This window comes from Ambystoma mexicanum, chromosome 8 (assembly GCF_040938575.1).
Source record: "Ambystoma mexicanum isolate Mex_15411 chromosome 8, UKY_AmexF1_1, whole genome shotgun sequence".
NCBI classification, from domain to species: domain Eukaryota; kingdom Metazoa; phylum Chordata; class Amphibia; order Caudata; family Ambystomatidae; genus Ambystoma; species Ambystoma mexicanum.
Genome location: NC_090929.1, coordinates 1,483,478,549 through 1,483,493,065, shown reverse-complemented (window position 1 = coordinate 1,483,493,065; position 14,517 = coordinate 1,483,478,549). Strand labels below are relative to the sequence as shown.

Below are 14,517 nucleotides of genomic sequence, written 5' to 3'. Positions count from 1 at the left end.
ATCTCAGTTGTGCGCTACATACTTGGCTGGGACCAAGGCGTGTGTCACCCAATTGAAATCCTTACCAGCATTTCAACTGCACCACATTGACTCCCCAACAATGGTGAAACACGTATGTGATGGTTTCATTCTGCAGAGCTATCCGCCTATGGATGAAAACGCAATCTATAAGATGGAACTCCCCTAAAAAATATTAATCTCAAATGGAACGAAAAAGGTAAGCATTTCTTTAAATGGCTGCATGCCCACAGTGCTTTTTCCTGTGGTTTTGAAATGGAAGTTAATTTCCAGGGAGGGTTACTGCATTGCGATGCGTGGCATAAATGAAATGGCCTATTCTATTCTCACGTTACATGGTAGGTTTTTATTCTTGCATTTTTATACTATTGATTGTGTATAGTATATCAACTAACACCTTTTCTGAAGTCTGTTCATCATGGGTGCCTCAGCCCAGCCAGTAGTCCCTCCTGCAGCAATTCCGATGAGCAAAATTGGGTCAATGGGTACTCTCATTCAATGCCCGGCTCCAGCCCAGTGAGCCAAACATCTTACCCGTTGAAGTTTGATCATTTATTCCCTAAAACCTCAAGCCATTCACTTTATCAAATAAAACGGGAGGGTTTTGAGTGCCACCTATCCTGAGGTAAAGGTAAACGTTTGAAGGAACCAGCTATTAGATGGTTTGATTAGTCTTTCACCCTTTTATGCAGGGCAGATCACTGATTTGCAAGTCTCAACCACTATAGTCCTCCACCAGTTTCCTTTCACTTCGTCCTGTCCTGTCATTGTCCATCATCTTTGAAGTGCTTTCTCACACACTCGAGCACCATCTCCCTCAAAGAGCAGGTGAGACAAGTAAATGGTGCACCTACTGCAAAGAAATCCCACCGGCTCTGTCTGTGTTTCAAGACGGGTCAGGTCGATACCCAAAATCACTACACACTCTTGGGATCCTTGGTTATGATATGGCATTCATAACGCGCCTATACACAAGTGTTTCAAGGCGCGACGAGGCAAGGGAGGGGGAACAAAGAGAGGACAGACAGCGATCCTAGTAGGCCAGGTATCATTCAGATCGCGCAAGTGCACGGGATGGAGGATGGCGGAAGGGGGAGAGTGCAGGGGGGACAGTGCAGTACATGGGAATAGAATAATAACAATAAGTAAAAGTAACGGCCAGCAGGTGGCAAGTGCAAAGGTAAGTGCAGACATCAGGTGTCAAGTGCTGGTAGTGGGACTGTAGGGATACAGAAACAATCTCCAAGTGTGGGGGTTGCCAGGCAGGCAGTACAGGTGTGTGTAACTGGCAGGGGAGGGACCTGGGCCTGAGATCAGAGGGCGGCCAGGTAACCAGTGCAGTTTCAGTTTCAGCCAGGAGGTCAACAGGGGCGAGGAGGAGAAAAAGCAGAAGCAAAGAGAAAGGTTTTAAGGTGCTTCCGGAACCGGAGATGGTTCTCCTCAAGTTTCAGGGAGGCAGGGAGGCTGTTCCAGAGGGAGGACCCAGCCAAAGAAAGAGATCTACCACCAACTCGTTGCTTGGAGAAGCGACTGACCCTGAGGGAGTTGGAGGTGGATGAGCGAAGAGCTCGAGAAGGAAGATATTTAGGAAGAGAGTTGAAGGTATTGATGTCCCAGGCCCCACAAGGCCTTGTGGACAATACAAAGGGTTTTGAACGTAATCCTCGCAGCCACTGGGAGCCAGTGCAGGGATTTCAGTCCTAGAGAGATACGATCACTGGACTTGAGGCCAAGGATAACCTCGCAGTCTTGTTCTGGATGAGTTGCAGAGGGCGGAGAGGAGAGGCAGGCCGATTTAGAAAGAGGCTGTTGCAGTAGTCCAGGCTAGAGAGAACCAGAGCTCTGGAAACAGTGAGCTTCTGGGGGAAGGAGAGGAAAGGAAGAATACCTCTGAGGAGGTGCAGCCGGTAGTGTGACTTCTTAGAGACGTCGGAGATGTGAGGAGAGAAGGAGAGTGTGGAGTCGAAGATGACCCTGAGGTTTTTGGCCTCGCAGGTGGGAGCAGGAAGAGGACCAAGAGAGGCCAGCCAGAGAGCAACAGGAAAGGTGGGAGCTGGTGTGCCAGTGAGGAGAATCTCAGTCTTACTGGCATTAAGGCGGAGGTCGTTGGCGGCACACCACTCCTGCATAGCAGACAGTCAGTAATGAGAGATGGAGAAGTGGTGGGCGAAGGTCGCCTGAAAATAAGCTGAGTGTCATCCGCATAGCACTGAAAGTTGGGGCAGAGAGCAGCAATGCGGTGGGCAAGAAGTGCCAGGTATTGGTTGAACAGCCAGGGCGAGAGGTTGGACCCCTGGGGGACACCACAGGTAGAGAAAAAGATAGCAGAGACGAAGGACCCAGGTTGGACCTGGGAGGGTCCGTCAGAGAGGAAAGAAGTCAGCCAAGCCAGGGCCTGACCAGTGATACCCAGGTAATCACAGAGGCATTTGAGCAGGAGGTAATGGTTGACCGTGTCCAAGACAGAAGAGAAATCAATCAAGATGAGGACGCGGGGTATTAGAATAAAGGTTGGAGAGCAGGTCTTCACGGATGTTCAGGAGAGCTGTTTCCATGCTTCTGGCAGCTCTGAAGCCAGACTGATTGTCATGAAGACAACCAACAGATTCAGTGTGTAGATTAAGCTGGGAGATGGCCAGCTTTTCTAGGAGGTTGCCCAGGAAGTGAGTGATTAAGATTGGGCAATAGATAGCCGGGCAGGAGCGGTTGGCAGAGGATTCCTTAAGAATGGCCTCGCCACATGGCTGCTTGATGTGGTTGCGGTGCACTGAGAACAGTCTACTAGTCCACAGTAGCAGCATGCCGGGCCCCTCACCAGGGATCCTGTCGGAATTGCAAAGCCACACCAAGGGGTCTGCAGCACTCTGCAATGGTTCAGAACGCCACCACCCCCTTTGACCAGGATCCAGTCATAGTACTAAAGAGGAAACGTGTCCTCTGAGAGTTGGAGGTGGGGTCCAGGCAGCAAAACTATGAGGGGATGAATATAATACAACAAAAGGTACTTTGTTGCCATGACAAGTTGGACAAATATTGCCAAACTGAATATATGAAATTCATAAAATATTACATTCTCTTCAGTTGTGATAATTTTGGTGTTCAACTTTTTTCTAAAAGTCCATATGGATTTATACACTTTGTCATCTCTGGTGACATGCATAGACATATTTTGCTGTTTTGCTGCTCATTTCTCAGGTTGTCTGGGATGATGCAGAGCTATTCCTGTCTTGTTTTACATGGAAAGACTTCCTTATTCTCCAAAAAAAGGGTAAATGAGTATCCCCAATGTCTTTGTATAAAGGACAGTGTTGAGAAACCCCTCAACGCTCACACCAGAAAAAATACAACCCAGTAGGGCAAAAGGCCCAGCACACCACTTGCAAGGAGAACAAGGTTTATTCTCACAAAAAAGACAAGTATGCGATAGCAAAGAAGTGAGTGCTCTGACAAAATCAGCATAAGCAACAAGTCATAAAGGCACACAGTCTCATGAGTGACGTAAATTGCATAGGTTACAGATCCTGCTGGCTAGTTAGTGCGACCCTATACATATACTGCCTGCTCCATAAGGGATGCCAGGCCATTGGTCCCAGCTCCTCCTGTCCATCTTCTTGCACGTGCTGCTTGTGGTTGTACGTCATCAGGCGCAGGGCTCCTTAATTGACAATGTATGCAGCAAACCATTGGATTCCCTATCTGTGGCCTAATGTGCACCTGGCACTGCAGACATAGGCAAACAGGATACCTTCGAGGTCATGTTGACTTACAGACCCAAGCTCGATTCCACAGGGGTCCAGAATGTGTGAACCAGTCTATCTTCTGTGATCTTCCTGAGCGATGGGCAATCTAACAGTTTTATGGTCAGTGGTCTGGTGCTGGCTGGTACCTTGGAATGCTGGGATCTTGAGATGGGGGCATCTGGGCACTATAATTTAGGGTTTGGACTGGAAGGTCTGAGGCTTATGCCCTCCTTCTCGTGGGATAACTTTGCACAGACAGTTCTCGGACCCCCTCATGGCCTTGCATGGTGCATTCCTTTTGAGCTATGAGTGCTAACTGTATGAAACAATGAGAGATTCATGGCTCTCCGTGGGTTTGCTCTTTCTCACTGCTGCCCGTGTTACATTCCAACCCTGCATGCACGCATATATCTTCCATGGCCTGGGCCCTGACCTACTACCCTGGCTGTAGTGTGGCACCACGCCTCAATTTCAAGATGGCTGCTACTTTCTAAAATGGCATTTCATTCATTTTTTTTTTTTACTTTATTTATATTTTATCAAACAGAAAACAGACAAATACAAGTCAAAAACTTACTCGGCCCAACACTGGGACAGGAAACGTGTGCCAAGCCAACCCTGTACCTGCCCCCGACCTCAGCCCACCCTCCCTCACCCACTGCAACACACAGTCTCTCTTCTTGTCCGTATTACCTAGCACTCGCCACTCATGCCGCTTCTCACACAGCATCTGCACACCAGTGTCCCACCTGGTGGTCAGCTTGGGTATGCTGGGGAGGAGGAGTCTCTTGTGGAGTTTAACAAAAATACTATGTATGGTCCCCAAATGTCTGGAGGACGAGCATGCAAGGATAATGTTTTGAGGAACTCGGTCTCCACGTCCTGACAGTAGAGTACATCACTCCGCCACCCGCTATCGAGGGAGGTGGACCCCCACCCCAGGCCATGGCCACTCCCCTCCGCACCAGCAGCAGGAGGATGTTTGCTAGTTTCCTCATTGCAGGTGTCAGGTGCTTGGTCATCCCCAGCAGCGTCACTGTGGGGATAGGAGTCCGTTCCTCTCCAATAATCGCCTCTGTCTCTTGAATAACTTGTGACCAAAATTTGGATAACGCCGGGCAGCTCCAGGCAAGGTGGAGGAAGTCTGCAGCTGGTTTTCCTCACCTCTCCCATTTCGCCTCCGACTCTGGCCTATGTGTGCACCTTTTGGCTGGAGTGTAGTAAGTTTGGTGTAAGTAATGGAAGTGGATAAGTAAAGCGTGAATTCAGAGCAATCCTCTGAGTTTGATTACGTATGACCATTCTTCTTCGGGGATGGTAACCTGTAACGCCTTTTCCCATCTTTCCTTTGTGTGCAAGTTTACTGATGTCGTGCCTGTTACGAGGGATCTATATATTGAGGATACCAATTTACCCTCCCCTTGTGCTTGTATTACGCCATGGAGCAGCGCCCATGTTGGAAGTTGGTGCGGGAAGGAGGGGAAAAGAGCCTGGATCGCATAACGCAAATGGAAGTTTATGAATATATCTAAAGATGAGGTGCTGCCCCTCTGCCTGGCCTGTTGGGATGATGGGAATGTTTCATCGACAAAGAGGTCGCCAAGTGTCTGGGTTTCTGTTTTTTCTGCCCATTGGAGGAACACTTTCTCATTTATGAGGGATATCCCTGTTATGAATTTAATGGGTAGTAGCGGCGAGTATCTAATTGTTACGCTGTATTTTTGGGCTATCTTTTTCCAAATTGCGTAGGTGGTTAACACCACATTTAGCGTGGTGTATGGTGTTACTTGTTGACTAATGATGACTGCTCTTAACAGATTAGGTGATGCTAGGGCCCGTTCGATTTGTATGTGGGGCCTGATGAAGTGAGTAGAATACCAATGGCTCAGGAAATGCTCTTGTGCAGCCCAATAGAATCATTCCAGGTCTGGGAGCGCGAGCCCACCCCCTCCTTGTCGGGAGTATTAGTTTTGAGTATGCCACCCTTGCTGGTTTACCGGCCCAGATCAATTCAAGGACAAGACTTTTTAGCTTCCCCAGGAAGCGCCGCGGGAGCAAGAGTGGGATATTTGTGAACAGATAGAGGAGTTTTGGTAGGATCACCATCTTAACCAGCGACGCGCTGCCCCAGAATGTCAGTGGCAGTGACTTCCATCTGTGCACCTTCTCCTGAAGTGCTTTTAAAGTGGTTTCATAGTTGTCTTGGAAGATGTCTCAGTGACACAGTGATAGCAGGATCCCGAGATATCGTACATTGGCGCTTTCCCACTTGAAATTAAAGTCATCTGCAAATTTACTGGTGCTGGGAGTTAGGGGAAATATCGTTGGAATTATTGATTTTCAGGCCTGAGACCATACTGAATTTAATTATCTCGTGCATTGCAGGATTAAGATTTTCAATGGGGTTTTGGAGGAATAGCACCACGTCGTCGGCGTAGAGCAAGATGATCACCTTATGGGGACCTAAAGTGAGTCCTCTATGGAGACGTCGAGTTCGCAGGCTGGAGGCCAGAGGCTCCATCACCAACACAAATATAAGCGCCGATAGCAGGCACCCTTTGTCAGGAATGGCACTCTGTCAAGAGTGGCACAGGGTACCCAGGTAGATTTTGGGTGGCTGTGCCGAAGTAAGGTAGCAGATAAGCACACACAGCAGGGAGTTAAACAAGAAAGAAGAGTAGGAAACTGTAGCTGTGAGCCAAAAGAGGCAAAAGATACAAAGGTACAAACGAACTGGATTCCCTCTTGGGGTGTATGCTGAAATGGGAAAGAGTGTTCCACGAACCTTAGGAAACTCCAGCCTTCTGCACAGATTGCTAGAACAGAGGCCCACGCTGTATGCTCATGGCTGGGAACAACAGCAGTGGGTGTCTGTAACACTGAAAACGCGACAAGGGAAGGGGCAGAGGTTGCCTGCCGGAAACCAACAGGCAAGCTCTGTACAAAGGGATTACATAAAACACATGAGAAGTCAAGAACAGATATATCCAGCGAAAAGGAAGTCAATGAGCAATCTAGCAGAAGGAAATGAAGGAAAGGCAGTTAGACTCAAGTAGATAACCTAAGGTGGAGTACAGAGGACTCAAGGAAGAGAACAAGGGAGCAGCAGTCAGGAAAAAAGAAGGGCTGCAAAGTAGGAAGCAGGTCTGCAGTCAAGAGTGGGACTAGGTGCAGGCAAACTGTAGAGGACTGCGGAGGACTGTAATAGGCTGCAAGGCAGGGAGTCCAGAAGAACAGGACAGAGAGAGGTTAGTAGGAGGTGACAGACCGAGAGCCCAAAAGAATAGGGACGCGAGGTAGGGAGCCCAGAGGAGCAGGGCTGTAGGCAGCTAAGTGTAAAACAGGCTGTACTGCAGAGGAGTGTAGCAAGCCGCAAGGCAGGGAGTCCCGAGGACACGGGCTGTAGGCAGCGGAGGGAGCAGGCTGCAAGGAAGGAGCCCAGAGGACAAGGGCTGTAGGCAGCGAAGAGGTGCAGGCTGCAAGGTAGGGAGCCCAGAGGACAAGGGCTTGGAGACAGCAGAGGGTTACAGGCTGTAGGGCAGGGAGCCCAGAGGACAAGGACTGTAGGCAGCTGGAGTGAGGCAGGCTGCAGGGCAGGAAGCCCAGAGGACAAGGACTGTAGGCAGCCGGAGTGAGGCAGGCTGCAATGCAAGGAGCCCAGAAGAGCAGAGCAGCAAGGAGTGAGCCCAGAGGAGCAGGGCCGCTGGCTGTAGAGGGCAGCAGAGGACTGTAGTAGGCTGCAAGGCAGGAAGCCCAAAGGACAAGGCCTGTAGGTAGAAGGCAATGGAGCGTGATCGGCTGCAAGGCAGGGAGCCCGGAAAGGGCACTGGATCAAAACAGGATAATGCAGGAACAGCATACAAAGTAGCGGGTCAAGGCAAACAGGAGCGGGGAGATCTCAAGATGCAAGACACTGTGCTCCTGCAGGCAGCTGCTTATATACAGCCCTGCCCTGTTCTGAGGCAGGCTAATTGACAGCACCTGCGGCAGCACACCTGATGACAATCTGCCTCCTCCCTCTCTGGTCCTGAGCAGGTGGAAGCGGCACTGGCCGCTAGTGCTTCTGGGGATTGTGGTCCCAATAACGATGAATGAGAATAGCCAGGAATTGAGGACTGTAGCCAGGTGCATTATGGTAAATGTAGTTAATTGAATAAAATAAGAAAGAACCAAAGTTGAGCAAATGGAAATAAAAGACCAAGGCGTGAAAAGGAGTTGTTCAAGGAGTATTAGGAGGATAAATGAGTACCAAGTAGTCCATGATGGTTGCCAATGCGTGTGCCAGCGGCGTGGGCACGACACCCTTGTCTAGTTCCGCGTTGAAGATTTGTGCCAATTTTGATGAGCCAAGGACAATAGTTGATTGGGGCTTATTATACAGTAATGCTACTAGTTTTATAAACTGGGTGCCCAGGCCATGCTGTCTGAGTACCGCAAACATGAAAGGCCATTCGACAGAGTCGAAGGCCTTTTCGGCGTCTAGGAGGATTGCAGCCGCTTGTTGTGTGGACTCTATCGCTGCCATGGCTCCAAACATCCTCCTGATCCTGAATGTCGTGTTACGACCGGGCACAAAACCAGCCTGGTCTGCTAGTACCAATGCTGGCATTGGCATTAGTCTATTGGATAAAATTTTGGCCAGAATTGTATTATCTAGATTTATTAGGCAGATCGGTCTGTAGGAACTGCATTCTTCGGGGGGCTTGTCCTTTTTATGTAGAAGAATTACATTTGCTTCTCTTAAGGTCTGCGGGAAGATGCCTGTCTCTGGTGCCTCTTCATACACTTTCAGAAGGACGGGGGTTACTAATGGGGCGAATGCTTTATAGAATTCTCCTATCAACCCATCAGGGCCGGGGGCTTTAGTGTTGGGCAAGGTCTTTATTGCCTCTAGGATCTCTTCTTGCGTGATGGGATCGTTCAGTGGCTCGCGGAGTTCACGCTCTACCCAGTATAGTTCCGTGTCTGCAAGGAAGTTCTGTAACAGTTCGGCGTCGTTAGAGTGTCGTGTAGTGTACAGGTTTTGATAGTAGGTGTGGAAGGTGTCAATTATTTCTTGTTCTGTGTGGACAAGGGACCCTGTTGGGTGCGCATTCTTTCCACCAGGGTAGGCTTTCTGTCAGCGGCGATTAGGCAGGCCAGGAGTGCTCCGGGACGTTGCCCCTCACCGTATTGGCGTATCTGGTAGCTGCGGCGTAGGAACTTCACTTCTCGTTCCGCTAGTGTTCTGAATTTAAGCAATTCCTCTTCGAGTTCCGCTTGGGTGTGCTTGGGGCTAGTGTCAGTGCACAGTAATTCTAGGGCTTTCAAGCGTTCCTCGCTAGCTGCTAATTCACGCCGTATCAACTTTAGTATTCCGTTTTCTTTAGCTATTCACACACCTCTCATATAGCACTTGAATGTTTCCCATAGAATCCCCGCTGAGGAGACAGAGTCTTGGTTAATGTCTAAAAAGGACGTAATCTCTTCATGCAGCTCTGCTGCGAATACCTGGTCCGCTAGCGCTCCGGGTTTAAAGCTCCAGTGTGGTGCAGTGGGTTTTGTGACGGGGAGGTTGCAATCGAGTGTCATCGTAGCGTAATCTGAAAACGTTTTGGGAAGGATCTGACAGCAGCCCCATTGAAGCATGCTTTGTGCAGAGACGAGCAGGTAGTCTATGCGGGAGCTGGCATGGTGTACTGAGGAGTGGAACGTGTACTCGCGCTTCTCCCAGTTGTTGTGCCACCATATGTCGACCAGGTTGTATGCTTTGCAAATCTCTTGCACTTGCAGGCCGGCCTTGGATGTTTGTGCTGAGTTGGTTTGCGACTTGTCCCTTTGCGGGTCTAGATGAGTATTGAAGTCGCCGCCCCAGATGATGGTCGTTGATCCGCTGTGTGCCAGTCGTGAGAGGACCCAATCAAAGTTATTCGGGCCGTCCACGTTGGGCCCGTATGAGTTTATGAGCGTGACGTCCTGCCCAGCTATAATGCCTTGTACCAACAGGGCTCTGCCTTCACTATCTTTCTTCACCTTCTTCAAGCGGAAGCCGACTCTAGGGTTGATGATGGTGGCTACCCCTCTGGCGTACGACGCGTAAGAGGAGAAGTAGCGATGGCAGCCCCAGTTTCGGGCCCAGGGATGTTCCTTTTGTGGGATGAGGTGCGTTTCCTGAATCATTGCCACATCAATTTTGTGCCGTTTAAGAAACTGCAGGATTTTCCTCGTTTTTGCAGGGATGTTGCCACCCCTAATGTTCCATGTGGCTACCTTGAATCTGCCGGGAGGGGCCTCTATTCGCCATGCATGGGTTGGTATCTGACATGCGGTGTTCTGTTGTGGATTAGCGGGCTAGTTGAAGGCAGGATGGGTTTCTTGAGTTATGCGTTGCACGCGGTGGAAAGAGGCAGAGTATGGCCGGGGCTGGCCAAAACATAACTATAACAACTTTAATGAACAGTACCTTGCACGGACAACCCCCAACTTGTCCGTTTGGTTCCCTCCCCAAAGTACACATAATGCTGCTGCGCGTGGGGCGCTAGCGACCCCCCCAGAGGAATGTGCTCCTTTTCACTTGGTGTGTTATATCCTGACATTTGGTATCGTGTTTCATGACTGTTTTGCGTCTCTTCTGTGGCTCATGGAGGATTTCTTTCAGCGTGTTCTCTTCGAGAGATTGCTCGACCGTTGTTTGATGCCATGCAGCCTTGCTTGTCGAGGAATAGGGTGGTCTCTTCTGGTCACTTGAAGAAGTGGGCTTTCCCTTCAAACTGAATCCGGAGTTTTGCGGGGAAGAGCATTGAGTATGTGATTTGGTTCTCCCGTAGCCGGTGTTTGACCACCATAAAGGACCTCCTCTGGGCCTGACTGATGGGGAGAAGTCAGGGAAGAGTTGAATTGTATCACCGTCGTATTGAAGGGTCCCTTTCTCTCTTGCCAATTTCAGAATGGTATTGCGGTCTTTATAGTTCAACAGTTTAGCAATTATCGGGCAGGGGGGTGCTCCAGGGACAGGTTTGGCGGATGGAATCCTGTGCGCTCTTTCAATCACAAATAGTTGAGAAAGTGCTGTGTCGCCGAATAGGACTCTGCACATTTTTTCCATGTGATCCTCCATTTTGTCGGGTGTTGCTTGTTCCCTGATTCCAATCACTCTTATATTGTTGCGGCGGGATCGCCTTTCTAAATCCTCATTCTTAGCAATGACTGTTTTCATTTGGTGTTCGAGTGAGGACACTCTTGCAGTAAGCGAGGCTGCGCCATTGTCCTTGTCTGAGATTCTTTGTTCCGCATTATCCAGTCTGTCTTTGTGTTTGTCCAGGCGGTGTTGCAGTACGTCTACCTTGGACGATAGCGTATCCATTTTGCTGTCTAGGTTCCCTATTCCTGATTTGAGATCCAGGAGGATCTCACGGATGTCCACCTGCCGCTGGTGCTCGTCCTCTTGTTCGCTGTGATTGAGCGTGGGTTCGGGGCAATCTTCCTGTCTCGAGGTCTTTGATGCGAGTCCTGCGTCGAAATTGAGTTTCCGCTGTGATTTAACGTTTTTGCCAATCTTGGTGCAGACCCCGGCGTCGCCCGGCGCCACCACAATGTGGGGTCCGCAGGGACTTGGGGTCGAGCTGGACAACTGGCACGCTTTACACAAGTAGGGTGCGAGGGCCTGTGTGACTGGGGTGTCCAGTGTGTTTGCTTGTTTTCCTGGCGATTACCAGTGAGACCGCTTTGAGGGGCGGTCTCAGTGGAGGACCCTGCAGTCGTGGGTGGGGGAGAGGGCCGGCCTCGTATGCGGTGCTTTGACTCCCAGGATGTTAGGATGTGGAGAGAGGAGTGCCTCCAGGCTGCGGCCTTCAGATGTTGGGGCCTCTGTCCCCTTGCGCCCGCCGCCGAGTGCTGCAATGTTGTTTTAACTTGATGCCCCTGGGGCTAGACAGGGGGCTCCCAGTGGCCGCTAGAGCACGTCCCCTGGACGCCCTGTGTGTTGGAGGAGTGTAGCCGTGCTGGTCTTTGCCCCTGGGGCGATCCGCAGATTCCTGCCTATTGCCCCCCCCCCATTGAGATGGTGTTGGGGGGGGGGGCGTCTGCTCCCGCCTCTGACCCCTGGATATGCTGTCCCAGGGGCTGCTTGTGCTTGGATGATTGGCAGTAAGATGCCTTATTTTTCCAGCGCTCCGCTTCCTCTAGGTGTTACTGTAGGCACTTAGGGCTGTTGTTTATAAACGTGTGTCTGAGCACCACGGGGAGGTTGATGGTACTGCTTCCCCCCGCGGGTCCTCCGCGCACTGATGCGTTCTTCCCGTGCTCCCCCGTGTGAGCGCGTGTGGTCGCCGGGGGCCCCCGCTGCGCTTCTCACCTCCGGCGGGCGGCCCCCACCATGATCGGCTGCTTCCTTGCCGTCTCGGCAGCTCCTCCACCGCGTCCTCACTGCGACTACGCCTGCCGTCCAGGCGTTGCCGCGGGGCTGCAAGCTACGCCTGCTTCCTCCGCTGGCTCTTTCAACCCAGCTGGTCCCTTCTCATTGCACGGGGATGCATGACATTTCATTCTTAATACAATCTGCACCCAACTCTATAAAACCCTACCCATAATGCAGCTTCTCTTGGCACCCCCCCGGCCCTTATAACCTCCCCAATCACCTACGACACACTCTTTAGATCGTCTCCGCTTCCCAACAACAGTGCAGAAGAAAGTGTAGTACCTGGCCGTTTGTGGCCTACTCGAGTAAGTAGAATTGCTTTACTCTCCTGTTTTCTTGGGCGTATGATTTTAACATGCCCAGGATCACAAGGACACCCTGGCACCGTGGAAGGGTTACATGCCTGACTACTACTGAGCAAAAGGAAAAAATTCAAATCATGCTCATTTTTCAGGGAATTGCAGTCGTGGTAAATATGCATCTCTGACGTGCTACCCCTCTCGAATTTTGTTATTTAAAGAGTTTCCAGGTGTACACACTGCTCTGTTAACCGTTTTTCTTGCTTGTGGGTTTAGTTTGGAGCAAATTTACATCTGTTTCATGCCCGTTCCCTTCAGTATGGCTGGCTGAATTGCTATGGGGCCCCTCTGGGCTGATCATTAGGCACACTGATGTTCATTTTTAGCATGCAACCTGAAGGATTGCCTCCCTGCTCCTCAGTCCTGTGAAGTTGCCTTACTGTGGCACAAAGCGCTGTACAATCGGTAAAATGTGTCGTAGCCTTATGATAACAGTCAAAGCATGGTAGCATAACCGAAGATTGCCAGACTGTCACTGCATACAGAAGGCCAAGTTTCTGGCCTTTCCCGCCCCGCCTACCATGTCTTTTGCACATCTACCTTCACCATGTATACAGTTTATCCAGCACAGATTGCATGGGGCACTTAGGCTATATGTTCTCACTATAGATGTCTATGTATTACTATACTCTGATAGCCTACTCCCAATTAAGGCACCACCCTGTCTCACCATCAGCTAAAATAAAGACCTGCACAAGTGGACATGGAACAAACTGTTAACTTCTTCTGACATCAAAGGGATGGGCTTTTTCAATGTTACCATTCTAGCTTTACCACTGCCGTCCCTTCTGTTAACAACAACATTCATTTGTATACACAGTGTATTCCTGACTACTTCACTCTTGGCTCAGGCCTATCAAAGAAGTAAGATTCTGGAGTTTGACTTCGGGTACCACGTATAGAGATTCCCATGCAAATAAGCCACCAAACTTCCAGAACTGCCTGAGCCCACAACTTGAGCCTCTCATGCATCTAATTATGGACTGACTTACAGATCTTCAAATCTGCTCCAGAAACACAACCCATTACCACAAGTTGATTACATTTCCGCCCATGTCTTGTGCAGTACTTTGATCCACCTAACAGGACTGGCATGCACCCTTGCTATCACAAAACATTCTTCCATTGCTGTATCCCTCCCTGTGTTTGCAGCATCTATTTCCTGCTTCCCCATTTCCTTATCGTCCCCTCACGTATTTTCTTTCCTCCATCCAGACTAAGTCCTGGATACCCCTGGTGGGGGTGCAATATGCCACTCCATGGATAAGTCTAGACTCTGAAACTACTGTGGTAGTGATTTGGCACAGTATGAAAGAATATTAACATAACTCACAATAATACTCTGAGATACTTGAGCCGATTTCCTCCGCAACCATTTATCCCCCTAATCCATCACCACCTTACAAGTCTTGGAGACTTCCTTTGTACAGTGCTGGAAATTGGCCAAATCTTCACAGATCCAGAATTCATCAAAAATAACTACACAGATATGGGGAACATGAAGCCCCCTGTACTTAGGTCAGTCTTCCACTTGAGTAGGAAGGCCCTGAACCCCCCATGATATGATAGATGTTGCAGTCATTTTCCCTCCCACCTAAAACCTCAGGCTCTCCAAAAGGGTGCCCAGTGTGCATTATGTATTTGGAGATTCAAGCAAATACATTTTTTCACAGGCATATTTGTGAAATATGTTATAAATGTAAAATACATATCAACAATGTAAGCTGTTTTTTTTATTTTACTTTGTTAGTACAATGATAGTTTCCTTGGGCTGTTTAATAATTTCTTTGGCAAAGAATACACATAATTTTTTCTACAAAAATGTCCACGGCCTGTGCTCTAATGAAAACCAATGATCTGTTTATTCTGGGAGCATTACAACAATGTTTTACTTTGTCTGCTCTTTGCCGATTGGTTGGTAGTGCTATGCCTGCCATAGCTCTGACTTTAGCCCACACTCTTCTGCTCGACTCCCTTTCACCAAACCACCCCCCCAATTCCTGAA

At 49.5% G+C, this 14,517-nt stretch overlaps 1 protein-coding gene across 2 annotated transcripts in view; it reads left to right on the top strand.

The window, feature by feature from the left end:
• Window positions 1-14,517, top strand: part of LZTS2 (leucine zipper tumor suppressor 2) — a 738,816-nt gene that overhangs the window by 402,832 nt on the left and 321,467 nt on the right. The window lies entirely within an intron of this gene.